The sequence below is a fragment of the Zootoca vivipara genome, unplaced genomic scaffold, assembly GCF_965207765.1.
Source record: "Zootoca vivipara unplaced genomic scaffold, rZooViv2.hap1.1 HAP1_SCAFFOLD_50, whole genome shotgun sequence".
Taxonomy (NCBI): Eukaryota; Metazoa; Chordata; class Lepidosauria; order Squamata; family Lacertidae; genus Zootoca; species Zootoca vivipara.
Genome location: NW_028291096.1, coordinates 15,001 through 20,000, shown reverse-complemented (window position 1 = coordinate 20,000; position 5,000 = coordinate 15,001).

Genomic DNA, 5,000 nt, shown 5'->3' with positions numbered 1-5,000 from the left:
TCTGGGGCTTCCCGGTCTACCTCTCCGAAAGCAAGGCCTCCCGGTCTACCCGCCCTTCCGCGCCGGTTTTCCCGGGCTACTCGCCGGAGAGGCTGGGACGTCTGGTCTACCCGGAGAAAGCAAGTCTTCCCGGTCTACCCGCCGGTTGCCGCGGTCTACTCGCCGGAGAGTCTGGGGCTTCCCGGTCTACCTCCCCGAAAGCAAGGCCTCCCGGTCTACTCGCCGGAGAGCCTGGGACGTCCCGGTCTACCTGAGAGAAAGCAAGTCTTTCCGGTCGACTCGCAAGGGCGCCGCTTGCCCCGGTCTACCCGCCGGAGAGGCTGGGGCTTCCCGGTCTACCTCCCCGAAAGCAAGGCCTCCCGGTCTACTCGCCCTTCCGCGTCGGTTGCTCCGGTCTACTCGTCGGAGAGGCTGGGACGTCTGGTCTACCCGGAGAAAGCAAGTCTTCCCGGTCTACCCGCCGGTTGCCCCGGTCTACTCGCCGGAGAGCCTGGGACGTCCCGGTCTACCTGAGAGAAAGCAAGTCTTCCCGGTCGACTCGCAAGGGCGCCGGTTGCCCCGGTCTACCCGCCGGAGAGGCTGGGGCTTCCCGGTCTACTTCCCCGAAAGCAAAGCCTCCCGGTCTACCCGCCCTTCCGCGTCGGTTGTCCCGGTCTACTCGCCGGAGAGGCTGGGGCGTCCGGTCTACCCGGAGAAAGCAAGTCTTCCCGGTCTACCCGCCGGTTGCCCCGGTCTACTCGCCGGAGAGTCTGGGGCTTCCCGGTCTACCTGAGAGAAAGCAAGTCTTCCCGGTCGACTCGCAAGGGCGCCGGTTGCCCCGGTCTACCCGCCGGAGAGGCTGGGACGTCCGGTCTACCCGGAGAAAGCAAGTCTTCCCGGTCTACCCGCCGGTTGCCCCGGTCTACTCGCCGGAGAGTCTGGGGCTTCCCGGTCTACCTCCCCGAAAGCAAGGCCTCCCGGTCTACTCGCCGGAGAGCCTGGGACGTCCCGGTCTACCTGAGAGAAAGCAAGTCTTCCCGGTCGACTCGCAAGGGCGCCGGTTGCCCCGGTCTACCCGCCGGAGAGGCTGGGGCTTCCCGGTCTACTTCCCCGAATGCAAAGCCTCCCGGTCTACCCGCCCTTCCGCGTCGGTTGCCCCGGTCTACTCGCCGGAGAGGCTGGGGCGTCCGGTCTACCCGGAGAAAGCAAGTCTTCCCGGTCTACCCGCCGGTTGCCCCGGTCTACTCGCCGGAGAGTCTGGGGCTTCCCGGTCTACCTGAGAGAAAGCAAGGCCTCCCGGTCTACTCGCCGGAGAGCCTGGGACGTCCCGGTCTACCTGAGAGAAAGCAAGTCTACCCGGTCGACTCGCAAGGGCGCCGGTTGCCCCGGTCTACCCGCCGGAGAGGCTGGGGCTTCCCGGTCTACTTCCCCGAATGCAAAGCCTCCCGGTCTACCCGCCCTTCCGCGTCGGTTGTCCCGGTCTACTCGCCGGAGAGGCTGGGGCGTCCGGTCTACCCGGAGAAAGCAAGTCTTCCCGGTCTGCCCGCCGGTTGCCCCGGTCTACTCGCCGGAGAGTCTGGGGCTTCCCGGTCTACCTGAGAGAAAGCAAGGCCTCCCGGTCTACTCGCCGGAGAGCCTGGGACGTCCCGGTCTACCTGAGAGAAAGCAAGTCTTCCCGGTCGACTCGCAAGGGCGCCGCTTGCCCCGGTCTACCCGCCGGAGAGGCTGGGGCTTCCCGGTCTACTTCCCCGAAAGCAAAGCCTCCCGGTCTACCCGCCCTTCCGCGTCGGTTGCCCCGGTCTACTCGCCGGAGAGGCTGGGGCGTCCGGTCTACCCGGAGAAAGCAAGTCTTCCCGGTCTACCCGCCGGTTGCCCCGGTCTACTCGCCGGAGAGTCTGGGGCTTCCCGGTCTACCTCTCCGAAAGCAAGGCCTCCCGGTCTACTCGCCGGAGAGCCTGGGACGTCCCGGTCTACCTGAGAGAAAGCAAGTCTTCCCGGTCGACTCGCAAGGGCGCCGCTTGCCCCGGTCTACCCGCCGGAGAGGCTGGGGCTTCCCGGTCTACTTCCCCGAAAGCAAAGCCTCCCGGTCTACCCGCCCTTCCACGTCGGTTGCCCCGGTCTACTCGCCGGAGAGGCTGGGGCGTCCGGTCTACCCGGAGAAAGCAAGTCTTCCCGGTCTACCCGCCGATTGCCCCGGTCTACTCGCCGGAGAGCCTGGGACGTCCCGGTCTACCTGAGAGAAAGCAAGTCTTCCCGGTCGACTCGCAAGGGCGCCGGTTGCCCCGGTCTACCCGCCGGAGAGGCTGGGGCTTCCCGGTCTACTTCCCCGAAAGCAAAGCCTCCCGGTCTACCCGCCCTTCCGCGTCGGTTGTCCCGGTCTACTCGCCGGAGAGGCTGGGGCGTCCGGTCTACCCGGAGAAAGCAAGTCTTCCCGGTCTACCCGCCGGTTGCCCCGGTCTACTCGCCGGAGAGCCTGGGGCTTCCCGGTCTACCTGAGAGAAAGCAAGTCTTCCCGGTCGACTCGCAAGGGCGCCGCTTGCCCCGGTCTACCCGCCGGAGAGGCTGGGGCTTCCCGGTCTACTTCCCCGAAAGCAAAGCCTCCCGGTCTACCCGCCCTTCCGCGTCGGTTGTCCCGGTCTACTCGCCGGAGAGGCTGGGGCGTCCGGTCTACCCGGAGAAAGCAAGTCTTCCCGGTCTACCCGCCGGTTGCCCCGGTCTACTCGCCGGAGAGTCTGGGGCTTCCCGGTCTACCTGAGAGAAAGCAAGTCTTCCCGGTCGACTCGCAAGGGCGCCGGTTGCCCCGGTCTACCCGCCGGAGAGGCTGGGACGTCCGGTCTACCCGGAGAAAGCAAGTCTTCCCGGTCTACCCGCCGGTTGCCCCGGTCTACTCGCCGGAGAGTCTGGGGCTTCCCGGTCTACCTCCCCGAAAGCAAGGCCTCCCGGTCTACTCGCCGGAGAGCCTGGGACGTCCCGGTCTACCTGAGAGAAAGCAAGTCTTCCCGGTCGACTCGCAAGGGCGCCGGTTGCCCCGGTCTACCCGCCGGAGAGGCTGGGGCTTCCCGGTCTACTTCCCCGAATGCAAAGCCTCCCGGTCTACCCGCCCTTCCGCGTCGGTTGCCCCGGTCTACTCGCCGGAGAGGCTGGGGCGTCCGGTCTACCCGGAGAAAGCAAGTCTTCCCGGTCTACCCGCCGGTTGCCCCGGTCTACTCGCCGGAGAGTCTGGGGCTTCCCGGTCTACCTCTCCCAAAGCAAGGCCTCCCGGTCTACCCGCCCTTCCGCGCCGGTTTTCCCGGGCTACTCGCCGGAGAGGCTGGGACGTCTGGTCTACCCGGAGAAAGCAAGTCTTCCCGGTCTACCCGCCGGTTGCCGCGGTCTACTCGCCGGAGAATCTGGGGCTTCCCGGTCTACCTCCCCGAAAGCAAGGCCTCCCGGTCTACTCGTCGGAGAGTCTGGGACGTCCGGTCTACCCGGAGAAAGCATTTCTTCCCGGTCTACCCGCCGGAGGGGCTGAGGCTCCCCGGTACCAGCTCAGCCGCCACTAGGGGCGCCGTCCCTTCACAACTCTCGGTTAGAGTGCAGTGAGTGGCCCATTTGAATGAAACGCCCGGTCGACCCGCAGGGGCATTAAGGGAGAAAACACTTGGTGTGCCTTTTCGGGGGGGGGGGTGGAGCACACGGCATGGCTTCCCTTGCGTACGGGGTAGACACAGACACGGGGATACAGAGAGACAGACAGCAAGACAGTAACCATTTGACAAGATTGTTGTCGTTTAGTCGTGTCCGACTCTTCGCCATGCACTCCTGTCTTCCACTGCCTCCCGCAGTTTGGTCAGACTCCTGTTGGTAGCCACGAGAACACCTTCCAACCTTATCTGGTCCTCTGTCGTCCCCTTCTCCTTGTGCCTTCCATCTTTCCCAACGTCAGGGTCTTTTCCAGGGAGTCTTCTCTTCTCGTGGGGTGGCCAAAGTATTGAGGCCTCAGCTTCAAGGATCTTACCTTCCAGTGTGCACTCAGGGCTGAATGGATCCCATCCGAATGAAACACCCGGTCAACCCATTACAGCAATGGGAACTGGGGTTCGTAGAGGACAGGCGTTCGGACGACCCTTCTTTACGGGGGACCACGCAACGGTGCGAGTCAGTGGGCTGGATGGGGTATATTCTTGCAGCAGTAGCACCTTAGAGAGGAACTAGGTTTGTCATCGCTACGAGCTTTCGTGTGCCTGAAGAAGTGTGCATCATAGCGATGAAAAACTTAGGTGGTCTCTAAGGTGCTTCTCTCTCTCTCTCTCTCTCTCACACACACACACACACACACACACACACAGAGAGAGAGAGAGAGAGAGAGAGAGAGAGAGAGAGAGAGAGAGAGAGAGAGACATATAAAAATACACCCACGTCCTTGCTTGCGGGGGACAGAGACAGACACAGAGAGACGGACCCAAAATATATCAAAAAGAGAGAGAGACCCAGGCAGGCCAGGACACACAAACACATACACAAACGCACAAACCCCCATTTCGACTGCATGGACGCACGCAGAATAACAACAACAGGGACAATATCGAACGCACGCACGCAACGCGGAACAAACTTGTTTGCGAGGGAGGGAGACGGAAAGACACAAGATATCTCTCTCACGCTGGCATACACTGAAACAGAGCATGTGCTTGTGCCGAGGAGACAGAGAGAGGACAGGAATCAAATACACCTCGCACTCGCACTCAAGTGTGCAGGGGAGACAGAAATGGACACAAAATCTCTCTCTCTCTCTCACACACACACACACACAACACACAAACAAAGAAAACACAAAACAAAACTCTTTTGCGGGGGAGGGAGACTGAAAGACACAAAATATCTCTCTCATGCAAGCATAGACTCAAACAGAGCATGTGCTTGTGTGGGGGAGACACACACACACACACACACACACACAGAGAGAGAGAGAGAGAGAGAGAGAGAGAGAGAGATGGACACAAGTATCACTCTCTCTCTCTCTCTCTCTCTCTCTCTCACAC